The sequence below is a fragment of the Saccopteryx leptura genome, chromosome 1 (genome assembly GCF_036850995.1).
Source record: "Saccopteryx leptura isolate mSacLep1 chromosome 1, mSacLep1_pri_phased_curated, whole genome shotgun sequence".
NCBI classification, from domain to species: Eukaryota; Metazoa; Chordata; class Mammalia; order Chiroptera; family Emballonuridae; genus Saccopteryx; species Saccopteryx leptura.
Window position 1 is genome coordinate 125,530,312 of NC_089503.1, and position 18,911 is coordinate 125,549,222.

Consider the following 18,911-nt stretch of genomic DNA (forward strand, 5'->3'; position numbering starts at 1 on the left):
TGCCCTGGCCGGAAATTGAACCCGGGTCCCCCACACGCAAGGCCGACGCTCTACCACTGAGCCAACCGGCCAGGGCCAGGTCTGTCTTTTAGGAAATTTTTTGTTTTGGTTTGGTCTTATTTTCAATTGTAGTAAAATATACACCAACATAAAATTTACCATGTTAGTGACTTTTAAGTGTACAGTTCATTCAGGGGCACTAAGTCCATTGTCATTGTTGTGTAACCATCACCTCTATTCATCTCCAGAACTTTTCATCTTCCCAAAGTAAAACTATGTAACCATTAAACAATAACTCCCCATCTCCCCCAACCCCTGGCAACACTCATTCTTTCTTTTTCTATGAATTTGGTTCCTCTAAGAACCTTTGTAAGTGGAATCATATAATACTTGACTTTTTGTGACTGGTCTCTTTCAATTAGCATAATTACCATCAAGGTTCATCCATGTTGTGGCAAGTGTCAGAATTTCCTTCATTTTCAAGGCTAAATAGCACTCCATTGTGTGGCTAGACCGTATTTTGTTTATCCACTCAACCACTGATGGACACTTGGGTTGTTCCCACCTGTTCGTGGTTGTATTGTGAATAATGCTGCAGAGCATGGGGTGTACAAACATCTCTTTGAGACCCTGCTTTCAATTCTTCTGTGGAAAGAATCCCCAGGAGTGGGATTGCTGATTCATAGAGTAATTCTATGAATTACTATGTTATTGATAATTTTTGAGGAATGACGGAATTGTTTTCCACAGTGGCTGTACCATTTTTCCATTCCTACCAATAATGCCCAAGTGTTCCAATTTCTCCACCTCCACACCAATACTTGCTATTTTTCCTTTTTTTTTTTCACTGTGGCTATCCTAATGGCCATGGGGCACTCACCCACTTCTTCTGTGTGCCTGGTCCTCCAGGAATGCCAGCATGATGAGTCCTGCACCCCGAGCCCCAGGCCCACCTGGGACAGCCAGCACCAAGAACAACCCCAGTCTGGTGGGGCTCTGCAGAGCCAGGCTTCTAGAGGATGTGGCATTTCAGCTAACCCCACAGAGAACAGAGCGTTTGGACAGGCAGGGACATGAAAGAACACTCCCTCCAGGCAGGGCACCTTCCAGGAAGGTCAGGGCTGCCCCATCGAGGCAGAAAGATTGGATGTGGACATGATGTTGAGCATGAGGTGAAACCAAAGCTACTGTTAACCAGCCGCCACTGTGTGGCGAGTTCTGCCATGCCCACACCATCTTGTCAGTCCCCACATGACCCTGTGGGCAGGTGTTCTTAATCTTCTGTTTATGGACATAGGGACCAGCACTCAGAGTTAAACTGTGAGTTCATGCAGGAGCCTAGATGCATATCCAGCTCTTCCTAAAACCTGTGCTTTTGACTCTAAGACAGGCTGACCTCTGTGGGTGGGGACGTCTAGAACTTATTTTTAGTAGTTTAGTAAAGGCAAGGTGAAGCATCAGTTTCAAATCTTACAGAAGGATAAAAAAAAACAACCATTGCATGTGTACAGTTTACAGAGTTACTAACCAAAGCAAGCAAGGAGACATTGGAAGTATAAAACTTTGATTGACTTCAAGCCGAACTGGAAACCCATAGGAGAAACTCCTGAGGTTTTTTTGGTGCAGGGCGGTGGACGTCGGTAAGCAGCGCTGGTTTCCACAGGAGACTGCCGAGCGCACGCAGGATGGCCTGTGGACGGCCAGCCCTGGCCAGCTCTGCCCCTTTGCTCGCTGTGACCCCATACTTCTGGAAGAAAAGAGGCCCAAACCCCCTAAGCAGCGCCCATGAATTGCTTAATTAGAAGACAGAATATTTTCAGCAACAAAGTATTTTTCAGAACTGTACAAATGTTGAGCAAAATCTCCGTTTTGTGTCAGCGTACCGCAAGGCTGAATCACAGGACCTTCAGCACCTGCACTTCCGTTTCCCTCCCATTGTCCCCCTGCACTCCGGAAGGTTCTTGGAGACCCCCTTCATTGTCAGAGTCTCAGCTTCACCTTTACTGCCAGAGATGAGCTGGTCTGCTTGAAACCCACCCAGCTAGCTCCGAGGGAGGAGCACAGAGGTCATGTCTCTCTGTGGGGAGGGGTAGCTACTGTCCAGTAGACAGATAGTGTCTGGGGCAGAAGCCAGGCATGGTTGCCCACTGCCCGTTAGAAACATGCATGTTCCCTGAGCCCTCCGTGTCAGCCCCTTGGGAGTTGGGAATAAGGGAACCCATGCAATCACCAAGCTAATATTCACCATGTCTTGTGTTTTTAGGATTCTGATGCTTTGATATCTGGAGGCTTGCTGACCCTGGAGAGACCCCCTTTCCCAGGGCTCGCCAATTCCTAGATACAGTAAATGTCTTTCCCATGGCATGCTTTTCAAATACAAACAACCAACCCAGAGCTGATTCCCAGACACCGCTCTATGGGGCTCACCCTCCAGGCCATGATCCTGCCCTCGCCACCCAGGGCGAGGTCCTAGATGTCTAGGGTCACCCATTGTCCTCAGAACCCTTGGAAGTTATCAAAGTAGCCAATCCTGGACCTACTTGCCCTACCTGTTTCTCCCCATGGAAACCAAAACAAACGGTCTTGTTACATTTTTCCCTGGCTCCCTCTGCCCCTGACCAACCCTGGTGCATCCCTGTGTAGCCCATGTGATATGGCATGTTCCCTATCCCTTGGGAGCTGTCAATAGCAAACTACTTCTCTGATCTGTTGGTCTTTCCATACCTCAATTTCCTATCAATATGCCATATTTTAAAGCAAGGCTTGTGCTGCTTGCTATGCTCTGAGTAATAGAGTTCTCTGTCCCCAGCCCAGGGACTGGCAGTGTCCATGGCCCTGACAGACCAGGGTACCCTCTGAACTTGGCGAAAGGAAAAATCTCAGACACTTCAAAGTCTGTCAATACCCAGGCCTAATACATGGTGGGTTTCATAGGAGCTATGAGGGAAGAAATAGAAGGTTTGGGATCAAAGAAGGCATGCACCCACTCCTTGCAACCAAATTGGGTGTGAGAGAAAGCGAGACCCCTTGAAAGATCAGTGATCAGAGAACAGGGTTCTTCAATTTTGCTAAAAGGTGGAGGGAAGTCTGTGGCCTTAGAGGATTTGTCAGTCACAACTGCAGCCATTCTGTCTAAGGTAGGGCCTCCCAGCTTCTCACGCTCTCGCTCACACTCAAACCCCAGGGGGCTTGTGCAGAAGCATTTCCTTTTATTTTCTTTTTTAATTAAGAGGAGGGAAGGCAGAGACTGACTCCCACATGCACCCCAATTGGAATCCACCTGACAAGACCCCTACAGGGTGATGCTCTGCCCATCTAGGGTGTTGCTCTGTTGCTCAACAACCAAGCTCTTCTTAGCGCCTGAGATGGAGGCCATGGAGCCATCCTCAGTGCCCAGGGCCAACTTGCTCCAGTCGAGTCATGGCTGCAGGAGAGGGGGAGAGAGGGAGAGAAAGAAGTGAGAGGGGGATAGGTGAAGAAGCAGATGGGCTCTTCTCCTGTGTGCCCTGACCAGAAATCAAACCCAGGACATCTACACACCAGGCTGACACTCTACCACTGAGCCAACTGGCCAGAGCCACAAAGGCATTTCTGATTCAGTAGGTCTGGGCTGGAGCCCAAGATCCTGCACTTCTCACAAACAACTGGGGGATCCTGATGCATCTAGTGCTTGGCCCACACTCGTGCAGGGGTCTTGGGACACACTCAACACCAGGCCCTTACTTCCTGGCGTACCTGTAAATGGAGCTGAGGACTTCCTTAGGCCCACATCTGCGCCGCCAGTCCCTCTGCCCCCACCCACCTTGGGCTCGCACAGCCTCAATTCCAAAGCGTGCATTAATTCAGTAACCAAAATGGGACACTGGAGGCTATGACTCCCAGGGGATCTCAGGAATTTTCTGTAACAGAAGATAGAGTTCTCAGAATGGCCTTGATCTCCATCCCCAAGAGGGCTGGTATCCAGTGACCTCCAGCCTCTCAAATCCAGCTGCCGCATCAACTGCCTCGCACACATGTGGGGCCTGAGAATGGGTTTTGAATTAATTTTAAAAATCCATCAATCTATATTTCTGTATTGTGCATATCCAGGGGACAACTCAAAGAAAACTCCCAGCAGAATGATCACATTTCTTTATGGCCTATTTGTTCATTTATCTGCTCTTCTGGGAGCTAAGAGGTTCTTATTTTTAGCACCTCCCATACTAAAGCATGGATTTTTTTTTTCTTTCAAGTTTTCTTCAAAAACTGACAGTTGCACAATGGAATACTACATAGCCATGCAAAAAAGAAGGAACTCTTACCCTTCCAACAGCATGGATGGACCTGGAGAGCATTATGCTGAGTGAAATAAACCAGTCAGAGAAAGACAACTACCCTATGGTTTCACTCATATGTGGAATCTAATGAACAAGATAGACGAATAAACAAAATAGAAAAAGGCTCATAGAGAAAGAGAGTGAACAGACTGACAGCTGTCAAAGGGAAGGAGATTGGGAGGTTGGGTGAAAAAAGTGAAAGGATTAAGAAAAAAAAGAATCTCATAAAGACAACAGTTTGGTGATTACCAGAGAGGAAGGGGGTGGGGGAAGTAGAAGAGGTTATGGGGGGATAAATGGTGATGGAAGGAGATTTGACTGGGGGTGGTGAACACACAATACAATATACAGATGATGTAGTACAGAATTGTACACTTAAAACCTATATAACTTTATTAGCCAATATCATCCCAATAAATTCAATAAAAGTTGTTGGTTTTTTTTAATTGTTTTGCCTGACCAGGTGATGGTGCAGTAGATAGAGCATCGGACTGGGACGCAGCAGACCCAGGTTCAAAAACTCAAGGTCGCCAGCTTGAGTGCGGGGTCACTGGCTTGAGTGTGGGATCATAGACATGACCCCATGGTTGCTGGCTTGAGCCAAAGATCATTGGCTTGAAGCCCAAGGTTGCTGGCTCATGCAAGGGGTTACTCGGTCTGCTGTAGCTAGCCCCCTGGTCAAGGCACATATGAGAAAGCAATCAATGAACAACTAAGGTGCAGCAACGAAGAATTGATGGTTCTCATCTCTCTCCTTCCCATCTGTCCCTATCTATCCCTCTCTCTGTCTGTCATACACACACACACCAAAAAAAAAAACACCAAAAAAAACACCTTTTCAAGATAAAGAAAACTTGACATTTTCACCTTTAAACTGCAAAGTTATGTCATACATGTCACGCACTCAAGAGGAAGAGGCCTTGGGGATAGCAGCTTAGGAAAGAGGCTTTCTTTACCAAAACCCCCAAGAAATATTCTCAAGGCAGGAATGGGGGGCAAGAGTGGCGGGAAGAGTCAACAAGGCTGTCCCTGAGGCAGCCTCCAGCATAAATCCCAGCACTTCAGGCCTTTGTTGACTCTGGTGTCCGGGGAGCCAGAGAGGAAGGGCCCCACCTCCACCACCCTGTTCTCTTTCCACTCCCAGAGAGGAAAATGTGGGTGTTTACTCCAGAGTCTCCTCCCTGAATTTGCAGCTCTGCCAAATAAACTTCCATAGCCCACTCATTAAATAATGAACTGAGTGCAAACCCCCACTGTATTCTTGTAAAAATATTTAAAAGAGGATCCTCATCACATCTGGGTTCTTGGACTCAAGAATTGTCTAGTTCTGGTGCACTGGAAGCACACACACACACATTTATTATTCCTATGTCATTCATGGAGAAATGGAGACCTAGAGAATTCAGACTTGCCCATGTGCTTACACACACACACACACACACACACACACACAGCACTTCCAGAATTTGAAAGAACCATTGTACACTTCGAGTGACTAATTCATAGCTTAATGATTTGTGAAAGCTAATGTTTCCATACAAGTTACCATAATTATAGCAGCCACCTCAAAATGGGAACACCAAGATAATCATAGTAATAACAATAACAGTGCAATACTAGAATTTTCTTAATGCCTCTGTGAAGATAAGAGGTGGCTAATATTAGTGTAAATATAAATATCATTATTATGTATCTTTAATGTACATTGTGTAGTTTTTACAAAATTAAAAATATCATTTTAGCTTTGACCAGGTAGCTCAGTTGGTTAGAGCATCATCCTGATACATCAAGGTAGTAGGTTTGACCCTGGTCAGGGCACATGCAGAAATCAACCAGTGAATGCACAAATAAGTGAAATAGCAAGTTGAAAGTCTCTCTCTCTCGCCCTTCCTCTCTTTCTAAAATAATTTTTTAATGGCACTCATTTAAAAAAAAGAAATTATCATTTTACAATGTTTTCTCACTCCCAAAATAAGTTCTTAAACTCCCAAAAACTGTTCTTACTTTTCCCAATAATTTTTTAGGCATGAAAACCTAGCAATGTTTGGGGTACGAAAGTATAATGAATTGAATAGTGTTCCGCCTCCCCAAATGCACATCCATCCAGAACCTCTGAATGTGACCTAGGGTCTTTGCAGATATAATCAGCTAAGATAAGGTCATCCCAGAGTAGGATAGGCCCTAGATCCAATGACTGGTGTCCTTGTAAGAAGAGGAGAGGACAGACCAATGTCCACACAGAGGAAAGAAAAAGCTGTGAGGAGAGAGAGGCAGAGATTAGAATGATGCAGCTACAAGCCAAGGAACCTGCTGGCAGCAGCCAGACCCTAGGAGACGAGAAAGATTCGTCCCTGGAGTCTTGGCAGGGAGCCCGGCCCTACAGACATCACAGTTTGGACTTCCTGCCTCCAGAACTATGAGCAATTATATGTCTGTTGCTTTAAGCCCCCAGCCTATGGCACTTTGCCGTGGCAGCCCTAAGATACTAACACAGAATGGAACAAGGAGCTGAGAGCCCAGGAGGAAGCTCACAGAGGTTTGAAGACACTCAGGGGCTGCCACTCAGATGTCTAGAGAAGGCTCAGGTCCCTCTGGTCCCATTTGATCCATCGCAGGAAGTACACATTGCACAGTCAGGAAGCCAGGGTGACTCCAGTCCTCTGCCAACTCATCCCAACAACCCAGCACCCCCATCCCTGTTTGTACCTATGAAAGAAGACACATTATCTGACCAAACTGATAAAAGGTCCCCAGTAAGGAAACAGCAAATTGTGTTCTCCATGTGTTCACTTTGGACCAAACCTTCTGCTGTGAGTTCTTTCAACAGGAAATTATAGAGACCATAAGGTACAAGTGTCCTTTCCTCCCAACCTTCTGTACCATGTGCCCGCTCTCTCCTCTCATTCCTATAAGACTCACCTAGTAAATTTGCCATCATTTTTCTCAGAGCCTGTGAGCACCTTGACTGACAATCCAAATTCCTCTGCCAGTCCATTGTCAAGTCTCAGCACCAGTCCTCACCAGCTACACATCCTTGTCCCTCCTTATGGGGACACTTCAATTCCTTCACCTACAAACTGTGAATGACAGGAAGAGGACCTTCCTTCTAGATAAAGGTAGCAAGTTTGGGAACAGAGAACAGAACACAGAAAGCCTGGTACAGCCAGCACTCAGGAAATGCTTAACATCTTGACGAATCTGTACAGGGTCAAGGTCAATTGCATAGACCAGAGGTTGGCAAACAGCCTGTGAGCTAAGAATGGTTTTAACATTTTTAGGATTTTTTTTTTATAGAGAAAGAGAAAGAATGTATAAGAGGAAGGGAGAGATAGACAGAAAGAGAGAGAGAGAGAGAGAAAAGTATCAACTCATTGCTCTACTTAGTTGTGCATTGATTGCTCCTTGTATGTGTCTTGACTGGGGATTGTGTCAACAACCCCATGCTCAAGCCAATGACCTTGGGTTTCTAACAGTGACCTCGGCATTCCTGGTTGAAGCTCTATCCACTGTACCACCACTGGCCAGCCCTTCTTACATTTGTAAATAGCTAAAAAAAAAAAAAAAAGAATATTTTGTGATGTGTGAAAATTACATGAAATGAAAAGTTTGGTGTACATAGATAAGGTCTTATTGGAACACACCACAACCATTTGTTCCCACATTGTCTGTGGCTGTCTTCATGCTTCAACAACAAAGTTGAGTAAGCTGTGACAGAGACTGCTTAACCCACAGAGCCTAAAATATGTCTACTAGCTGATATTTACAGGAAAAGGTTGCTGGCTCCTGGCACTGGCTCTGGAGCCAAATTACTTGACTTCAAATCCTGTATCCACTACTTACTAGCTGTGTGATTTGAGTAAGTTATTTCTCCTTTTTCTGTTTCCATTTCCACATCTCTAGAATGGGTATAATAGTCTTTATTTCAAAATATTTTTATGAGGATTAGATGAATTTTTATGTTTAAGGTCTTAGAATAGTGCCTGGCATATAAAAGCACAAAGATGACTTAAATTGTTTTCTGGTCTTTATTTTAATCCTCAGTCTCCCTAAATCTTTAAACAACACTGTCCTATATCCGAGTAAAATGTATAAAAATTCACAAGCCTTTGCCCTACTTGACACACAGGGGTTCTTTAAACTTATCATTTTCTTCACTTTTCTTCAATTCCTTCACTTTCATTATTGCTTCATTGGCAAACAGATCCAGGAAATCTTAGTCAGACTTCTCAAATCCCAGATGGGTTTTAATTTGTTACATTGGAGGAAAAACTTCATATTCCCTAGCAGATGCACAGGGACTGCGTTGTTAGTCACATCTGCCACCTCCTCACTTTTTAGCATTAAAAGACATTTTTGCAAATGCTAAGAATCTTGACTCTAAAAGCAAAAGCAGAACAATAAGCCCTGTATTTCCCATGTGGACAAGGACATTTCCTTCTCTAAGTGCCAGTGGCGGGAGTGGCATGTGAAGGGGTCTGGCAGAGCTGGAACAGGCATGGTGGGCATGGACCAGTGTCCCCCACTGTCCTCTCGCTTCTATTACTCCATTGTGGCTGAGCACTGCCCCGTATCCCAACCTCCTGTCCCATTTGGCGTGGTCATGTGACCAAGTGCACCGTGCTGGAATGCAAATGAAGGTGACAGGCACCACTCCTGAGTCTGAACTTTAAGGCATTGAGCACACGCTCCTCCACAGTGGCGTGGGGGGGGGGGTCTATCATGCCATGGGCACCACTCGCAGAGAGGTGCCAAATGGTCTCCAAGACAAACAAGAAAAACGTAGTAGAAGCGTAGTTGGGGGGAGGGTGGCGTCAGTAAAGTGTCGTGCCCTGGGTGCCAGTTATGTTCGCTACATCACTGCTCCTCCATGCCTCCACCTTTCCATGAACCGCAACCATGAGGATGAAGGTGATAAGTGATGGCAAAGCAACAAAATGGACAGAACCTGAGTCCCTGAGTGACTATGTAGAGCAGAGCAGCCTGTCACCTTGGACCCCTCATGAAAGGACAACTTATTTGAAAAAGAGTAAGCATCTTTGTTCTTTATGTTACTTTGTTATAGCAGCTTAACTTGTACACTAACACAAGTTCATGCAGCCCACTGCCTTCAGGGCACAGATGAGCAACCAGAGTGACTGGGTGATCCCCTCAATCCCATAATCACCTGCAGAAGCAGGGTTGGAAACAGCCTCTTGCCTGATCTGTGGTGGTGCAGTGGATAAAACATCAACCTTGCATGCTGAAGTCGCAGTTCAAAACCAGGGGTGCCTAGTCAAGCCACATATGGTAGTTGATGCTTCCTGCTCCCCACCTTCCTCTCTAAAACGAATAGAATCTTTTTAAAAATTAATTAATTTTAAAAATAAAGAAACAGCCTCTCAAAGTCCTGTGCTCTGTCTGCTTCATGTGGGCATCATGCTTGCTCTTGGGAGACAGGCCCATGCCCTCTCAGGTCTCTGCAGGTATCCGCTCCGTGCTTAGCACTCGGTGCCCGCGGGCTCCTGGGAACAGTGCCTCAACTGGGTCCCGCCATGAGAGAGAAACCTCACAGTAAGCCACACAGGGAAAGTTTAATGTAGGAATCTGCAACTATAACTGAGACTAGGTACGAGGAAGTGGCTGGCAGGAAGTAGAGAGAACTCTAAGGAATGTATAAGAGATTTAAGGAGCAGCCATGACCCCCAAGGACTGGCATGGCAGCCCTCCCCCACCCAGGCTGAGGTCCAGGTCTCACTGGAAGGGTGTGGCTGTGGTTAGTGAATGGCAGAGAAATGGCTGCGATGCTGTGCTAACAGAATTTGCTGGAAATATGCCCTGTAGGGTGCCGGGAAAAGCCGTTCATGCCGAGACCTCTTACTGGAGGTGCACAGCTGGGAAACCACTGACGGGCTCGTGGGGGAAGCTGCTGGCCACACAAGAACAGCGAGCATTCCACATTCATTATCAGTCCACCTTCATTATCTCAAGGTTTCTGTGGGTCGGGAGTCCTCTGCTCATGTAACGAAGACACCTCATCAAGGTGAGGGCTGAGGCTCATCTGATGCTCAGGGTTCACTTCCAACATATCCAGGTTGCTGGCAGAATTCAAAGCTGAGGTTTCTATTTCTTTGCTGGCTGTCAGCTGGAGGTGGCTTTCAACTCCTAGAGGCTACCCACAGGTCCTTGACACCTGGCCCTCTCACAATGACAGCTAAATTCTTCAAAGCCAGCAGAAAAATCTCTCTCTAGTCAGCTACTGCTGGATCTTATATAATGTAAAACAATCAAGGGTGTAACTATCCCATGACAGTCACAGGTCTACATACACTCAGGGACAGGAGCTTGCACAGGGTAGATATAGCAGGGGGCATAATTTTGGAAGCCGACTCAGAATTCTGTCTGCCACAGAAACTCAGAAAGTCTGTGAAACTTAGAAAATTTATCGAGAGCAAGTCTATCTCCTTCCCATTCTAGAAATCTCTTCGATCTCCTAAATGAGCAAAGATTCCCTTGCTGCCCTTTAACGTTTTACCATCCTCAAACCCTTCCTTCTCACTGCTGGAATCCTTAAAGGGCTTTCTTCTTTGGGATCAACAGAAAACCAAACCTAGATCTCGCTTTGGATCAAACCAGAGCTCCATTACATTTCTGATACCCCTTTATACTCAGTTTGCCAGAAAAGAAGAAATGGTGTGTATTAGTCTCTGAAGGCTGCTATAACATATCATCACAAACTGGGTGGCTTAAAACAACAATTTATTCTCTCACAATTCTGGAGGCCAGAAGTTCAAAATCAAGGTGTCAGCCAAGCCATGCTCAATCTAAAGGCTCCAGTTTAGGGTCTGTTCTTGCCTCTTCCAGGCCCTGTTGGCTGCCAGCAGGTTCCTTGGCCTGTGGCAACATCACTCCACTCTCTGCCTCCATCTTCATGCCTCCTGTGTTTGTGTCTATGGCTCAAATCTCCCTTTGTCTTTCTCTTATAAGGACACCAGCCATTGGAGCACTTTAAGTCCAAGATGATTTCATCTCAAGATTCTTAATTACATCTGCAAAGGCCCTTTTTCTAAACAAAGCCACATTCATAGGTTCCAAGGTGAAGACTTGGATGTATCTTTTGGAGAGCCACTATTCAACCAATTCCATGGGGGGAAGTATTGATGTAGCGGTCCAGTTACATTGTTGCAAAGACCAGATATTCTCCTTGCCCTTGCAAAAGCATGGTAGGGGCCTTGACTGTTGGGTATAACTGATGTGAGGCTTAGCTGAAGTGGTGCTGCCTTTAGGACCAGGATCCCAACCACTCAAGACCCTGCTGCTCAGCCTCTCCCCTGCACACCCCCCAACCCTATTGTGAGGAGGCTCCTCCACACTGGGGCACACAGCAGAAGAAAACTCAAGTGCACACTGGTGCACATCGGCAGCCTCCTGTGTGATGACTGGACAAGTTACTTAACTTTCCTCTTCCTCAGTTGTCACATTTATAGTATGAGGTTAATAACAATAATATCCATTTTATGGGATTCCTACGAATATAAGTTGAGGTAATGTGTATAAAGTAGGCAGAATTCTAAGACAGCCCCCAAATTCTCACCCCACGAGTGAATGTGCCCTGCATAAACCCCTCTCCTTGAGAGGCTTGCATGTATAGGTTAAACTAGATGACATTTCCTTTGGGGAATGAAAGATGGAGTATATCAGTAACTTCCATGGTTCAATGGAATGCAAGTATTATACAATTGTTTGCTACTACTATCACTACATCTCTTAACTCACATCCTGGTGGCTCTTCAACCCCAGGAAAGGAAAAGGATCTCTCTTCTTCCCAGCTCCAGACTGACAAGCTCAGGAAAGGCTCTGATTGGTTGAATGTGAGTCATGTGCCAACTCCTTTGACAAATCACTGTGGCCCGAAGGGGGAGCGCTGTGATAGGTCTAGCTTAGAATACATGCATGCCCTATTAGAAGGATGGTTTTAATATGTAATATATGCACAAGGTAAAAGATCAAACAGTAGATAAAGTTACACAGTAGAAAGTAGGACATTTCTCAGAAGTTTCTACCAGTTTCTTTAGGGTGCATATCATTCCAGAAATAACTTGTCCATCTAGAAGCATGCATAAGAATATGTAGAGATGCAGATATGAATCTCCTGACCTGTTTTCCACACAGTTGGTTGTGTGCTGAATATTTTCCACTTCTTCGTCCCAAGCATTCCTCTCCTTGCTCCACCCTGCTCCAAGCCTGAGGCAGCTGACCTCTCTATCATGAGGCTTCCTTCCCCTTGGCTACTGGTTGGGCTTGGCCAACAGGAGGCCCTGGCAAAAGCTCAGAGGGTGGGAGGCAAATGAGAGCGGCTGGCATTTATTCCTCCAGCTGCCTCCCTGCAGATTTCTTTGGGTGTCTATCCCTCTACCAAATCCACAGCTCCTGCCAAGGGCCCTCTTCCCAGCTCTAGCCAGCTCTCTGAACCCTAGTGACAGATCCACATACCTTTTCAGGCTAAGGGTCATAAAGCCCCCACATAGCTGACCCAGAGCCCTGCACCCTCCCTCATGGATGTCCCTTACCCTTCCCAACACTTAGGTAAAGAGTCTCTTATGAAACCTTCCTCTGAAATACTGTACGAGTGTCCCACACAGGTGGTCCACTCTGTATACTTTCCACTTGAAAATCGAGAAGTGGAGTCTCCCTCTCATTACTGTCCTCTTCCCAAGAGCCACATTACTCTTTACCTTTTACTAGAGTAGATCTGTTTACTAGTAGAGTAGTCTGAAGTCAGACTGCAGGGTCAGTCACAGTCCTGCCATTTTCTACCTGAGTGACCTCTGGAAAGGCACTGCGTCTTGCCTTGTGGTTGGTGTGGGAACTGAATGAGCTGCGAAGCCCTCACCACAGGGCACCGGCTGAGTAGGTGCTGGATAAATGCATTTTCATCTAAACCAAAATGTTATCCCAACCCAAATGTCCCTGAGGACCCACGGAGCTGTGTCTGCCACGGCACTTTGTGTCTGCTGTCTGGGTGGTGACTAAGCAGAACATGTGCCCAGGTGGGAGCCATCCTCTCTCCCAGGTCAACTGGCTCCAATTCGGCACAGGGAAGTAGGGGATCCCTGCTCCATCTTAGTGGGGTCACATACCAACTGTCCATGAGGCTTCTGGAAAAACCCAATCATTCCAGTAAAGATTGCAAATTAACACATAACACCCATTTAGCTCACTCTACCTGTTGGGTCTTCTGACCTCATGGAAAGCCAGCACCAGGAAAATGGGGCTTGTTGGGTGCTGGGCAAATGAGTTTGTAAAATTTGTATTTTTTTTTTTAGTTTGTTCACTTTTATTGTTAAAAAATGGCACTGGGCAGCTATGTGTGTGCTTGCCCTCAGAGCAAGGCAGTTGATTGCAAGTTGTGGATTACCTTCCTCCTTGGGAGGAGCCATTGTTTTGCTAATGCTTGCTGAAGGAGGGGTCTTTGTGGGCCCAGCCAGTTTTGTTGGGAGAGAAGAAGGAGTGTAAATGGAGAACCAGAGGTGATGAGCTTTTGCGAGCTCCGCTGAGACTGGTGGGGCCCTTGATTCTAGGAGAAACTGGAGAATATTCTCCTGGTTGTGGAGCTGGAGAATGTGTCAGGGTTTTGGGAGCCCTGAATGAAAGGGAAGTGTTTTCCCTGTGTGTTTGCTCGTTGGCCAGTGCGAGACTTTAATAAACAGAATGGCCCACCATTTTTTGGCTCCACTGTTCTTTACCATCTGCCTGAACCCAATGAGAACCTGCATGGCCATGACAGCATTGGCCACAGGCCACATAGTGAGCAAATAATTTTTTAAAATGTGTGTTTTTAGGTTTGCTCACTTATATACATATTTTGCATTGGCCTGGGCAGTGCCATCCATGTGTATGTGGTCTGTGAAAGGCTGCGGTGCTTGCCCTCAAGATGGCAGATTGCAAATTGCGGGTTACCTTCCTCCCTGGTAGGGGCCATTGTATTGCTAATGTTTGCTGGAGAAGAGATTTTTTTCCCAGCCTGTGTTTTAGAGGAAGAGAAGGAGTGCAGATGTGGAACCAGAGAATGCGCCAGGGCTTTTGGAGCTCTGAATGAGAGGGAAACAGTCTTCCCTTCCTGTTTGTTCGTCCACCGGTATGAGACCTTAATAAATGGAATGGCCCATCATTTTTTGGCTCCATGGTTTCTTTACCGTCTTCCCGAATCCAATGAGAACAAGTGAGAACCTGCATGGCCACTACGGCGGCCACTGGCCTTACAGGGGTTGTACTGGAAATGTTGTTTGATGGGACAGAAGTATGAGGTTAGGTGGACAGGTCTGAGTTCTGGAGTGGGAGGGGGACCCAGGATACTGCCCCTGGCCTCTTAGTTCTGATTCAGTCCCCTAGAAAAGGGGACTAATTATACTTCCTGCAGCCTACCTCCTGGGCCATGGTGAGAATCCACTTTGATAACTAAGGAGAACAAATTCTGCAAAGCAATGTAATAGAATTAGGATTTTCCTTAGGGAGTGTCTGAATGCCTTTCATTTTTTAAATGCTAAGACACAGAGCCTCAGGCTTACCCAGTGTTTAAAGGATCTATGAAATGTTTAAGGCTAGAAAAAAAAATCATAGACTGCAAATTATGGAAGCAGCAAAATCAAGTTCAATAAGTTATATATATATTAGTTCTTCACTAATTGTTAAATTGAGTATACATAAAAATCTCACTACATTTGTGTAAAGCCAGTAGCCACGGTCACCATCACAGCCGCCTAGCCCATGCAGGTTTGCATTAGATTCAGACAGACGATAATGAAACAATGGAGCCAAGAACTGGTGGGCCATTAGCTTTAATCCTAGCTTGCACCCGGCAGGCAAGAAATACACATAGTGGGAAAACACTTCTCTTTCCATTCAGGGCTCCCAAAGCCACTGACTTATCTGAGTTTTCCTAGAATCAAAGGTTTCTACTTCACCAGCCTTAGTTACCTCTGTTCCCCATCTCCTTCTCTCTGCACAAACTCTGCACAAACTGGCTTCTGCCTCAGCACTCCGCCATCTTGGCTGCTTCTCCTGGCCTCCTCCACGTGGCCTTTCTCTGCTCTCTTACAGCATAGGCTCCTCCTAGAACATAATCATTCTTCCCCGGAACAAAGTGATCTCTCTTCCTTTTAAAACCTTTTGGTGCGAAAGCCCTACCCCAACACACATTAATATAATCATGCCCATCCCAAACAAGGAGGGTAACTAATATTATCACCTGGGAGGCGGGCTTCCAGGTGGGCAGCGCCATCTTTAACAAAGTGAGCATAATATATTTTATCTGCCCAACAATTTGAAAACCATTTGTAAAGCTAGATCTTCTCACATTACAAGAATTCCCAAGTATTCTAGTGATTGCCAGGAAGTAACAGCTAATTATAAATCAGATGAATGACTTGTAACTAAATCATTTTATGGACAAAATCACTGACCCTGCCCGGCACTAAGAACCCAAGTGATCATGTTTCCAGAATCACCTCTACTTCTGCCTTTTCCCTTCCTTACACATCATCAACACCAAGCAAAACAAAACAAAAACCACTTTCTTTAAAGGTGAAAAATACAGAAGTTGACAAATAAGAGCTAGGTTGAAAATCAAATAATTTGCCAGTTGCTGCTATAAGGACAAGGACTTCTGAGATGCACTTCAGTGAGACAACAGTTCCTAAGAGTCCTAAGGCCAAAGTCATCATCAACTGACTTGCATCTTATAGCTTTTCCAAACCCATTTCCCTCAACTCACTCTCCTGAATTAAGAGAATACAAATAGCCTGACCAGGTGGTAGCGCAGTAAGTAGAGCATCGGACTGGGATGCGGAGGACCCAGATTCGAGACCCCGAAGTCGCCAGCTTGAGCGTGGGCTCATATGGTTAGAGCAAAAGCTCACCAGCTTGGACCCAAGGTCGCTGGCTTGAGCAAGGGGTTACTCAGTCTGCTGAAGGCCCAAGGTCAAGGCACATATGAGAAAGCAATCAATGAACAACTAAGGTGTCGTGATGCGCAACGAAAAACTAATGATTGATGCTTCTCATCTCTCTCCGTTCTTGTCTGTCTGTCCCTGTCTATCCCTCTCTCTCTCTGTCACTGTAAAAAAAAAAAAGAGAGAGAGAGAGAATACAAATATTTTCAAGTGGTAGAGCATCCTCCTGGTATGTGAAAGTCCTGGGTTCAATTCCCGGCCAGGGTACACAGGAGAAGTGCCCTTCTGCTTTTCCCCCCTTCCCCCCTGCTTTCTCTCTCTCTCTTCTCCTCCCACAGCCAAGGCTCCATTAGAGCAAAGTTGGCCTGGGCACTGAGGATGTCTCCATGGCCTCTGCCTCAGGCGCTAGAGTGGCTCTGGTTGCAGCGGAGCAATGCCCCAGATGGGCAGAGCATCACTCTTACTGGGCATGCTGGGTGGACACCGGTTGGGTGTACACGGGAGTCTGTCTCTCTGCCTCCTTGCTTCTCACTTCAGAAAAATACAAAAAATAATAATAACTTTTTTAAAAAGAGAATATAAATATTTTCCAAACCCACACCTCACAAAAGCCAGGGATTTTTTTTTTAACGCTCAGTCTCCATCATTGTCAAAGTCTATTTTTTACATCACTTCAATTAGAAAAATCTTCTTTATCTCTGGAGGAGCTGAATCCATGTAGGACATCTGCTCCTCTTGGCGTGCGTGCGTGTGTGCATGTATGCATGCGTGTGTGCGTGTGGAACTTGGTCCTTCCCACCCAAGACCCTGTTAGTCCCATGGGATCGTCAAGGACCCATCCTGTCTCCTGCAGCAAAGGAGTGTTTTTGCTGGGCTCCCTCTCAAGCACCTTTGTTCAAACATTTCAGTCACTTGAATGCTTTATTTTATGCAACACATTAATTAGTTAATGATACTTGCAACAAAGCTTCTGGTTATTAACTAAACCATTTGAGTGTGTTCCCCAAAGACAGGTAACAATCCAACTGAAAGCCAAACTTCCTATGGCTGTTTTTAAAAGAAATAACTGGGTCTGAAGGAAAATAAAGATGATTCAACTATGTCACAGAAAGAGTCCAACTCAAGATGAGAAAGGAAATGTTTTCTCTTTAATGAGAAGAGGCTCTCTGCCTGAATATTGAAAATCTAGTGAATGGAGAGTAAACTACCAGTCTGGACACAGAGAGCAGAGTACCTTTATTAGATGCTACGACAAGATATTGGAGGCTCCCCAACACAATGGGACAAAAAAGCACCTCCCCTTTGATGCTTGATTAATTACAGAACTGGCTTATTTTCCACCTCCACAGAGCCCAGTTTTGGGGCACTTGGGGCCCCAGTGGTGGCAGTGAACAGAGAGGCATAGCCTCTGAGGCTGCAGTTGAGCTGAAAATGACCCAGAGAAAGACCCCCACATGCATTGTGGGAGGCACCACAGGGACAGAGCACCGAGATCTCAGTGTGAGGTCAGAGCTGCGGGCTGCCTCCATCTCCGTGGCTGGTGTGTACCAAGCGTAAATGAGTCAGGTTTTGCTAGACTCAAAAGGGCCGGTTTCTCTTTCTGCCATCTTTCTGTGCCACCAGAACGGTGCACATGAATGTCCTGGCTGATGCTCCCAGGATCCCACCAACTAGAACACAGTTAAAATTCACTGGTTTCATTTTACTTTGAATTTTCAGTTATTTCTTTTAAGTGTAATTGTTTTATAATTATGTAAAATATTTACAGAATTCCAAAATCAAATCAACACAAAGGGATGTTCAGAGAGGTCCACCACCAAGCTCTGCCTCTCCCATTCCACACTTTCCTGCTCCTACATGGTATTTCTTATTTTATGGTTTAGCTTTCCGCTGTTCTATTTACCTACCTGTTTATATTTATGTATTTAGGAAGGTTTGTATTTTTGCTATGATGATTAACATATGTATCTTTATGTAATATTCTTAGTCTTTTCTTTTTTGGCTACTGTGTGTTGGCTCTTTACTATGATCAATAATGAAATTTCCTCTACATCTGATGTAAACTTCATTTTAACAGATTCTTTTCATATAGATATTCCAGCCTCAGAATTTTTGACAGATGCTATATACTTACATGGCCAGAACATACACCCATTATATACTATAGCATATCCTTATAACTATCACCTAGCCTTAGTTCTCCAGGTCAACAATATTCAGCACTCCCTACTGGTTCATATGTTGACCTCTCCTAGCTCCCTGCTTATCTGATTCTTTTTATCCAGCAAATTCCCCAGGAAGGGTTTGTTGGGACATACTGCCCAAGGACTTCCATGTTTAGACGAGCTTCTTTGTGGCCCTTATTCCTCAGAATGCCTTGCAGCTCATTCCATGTTTATCTCTGGCGATAGTCTAGCACTGGAAGGTCACGCAAGCAAAGGAGGCAGAACGCACGTCCCTTTCAGCTTCTGGCTGCACTTTTTGTTCACCCGAGGAACCTGGCAGACCTAAGGGCTCCAGGACACCTCTGCACTGTGAAGTCTAGGTCCAACCTTCGGGTCAGCGAGGATCTCCTAAGTGCTCAGTTCCTTCACCATCCCATCTGAGGGGAGCTATTATTTCATTATATTAAATTTTCCCTTTTCCGTCTCCTATAAAATGTCTTTAT

At 45.6% G+C, this 18,911-nt stretch overlaps 1 non-coding gene across 1 annotated transcript; it reads right to left on the minus strand.

Annotated features, from left to right (window-relative positions):
* TRNAA-UGC (transfer RNA alanine (anticodon UGC)) lies at nt 1-76 on the minus strand. Its single transcript has one exon. It is a non-coding gene; the product is annotated as a tRNA-Ala (tRNA).
* Between the last annotated feature and the right edge of the window lie 18,835 nt (nt 77-18,911).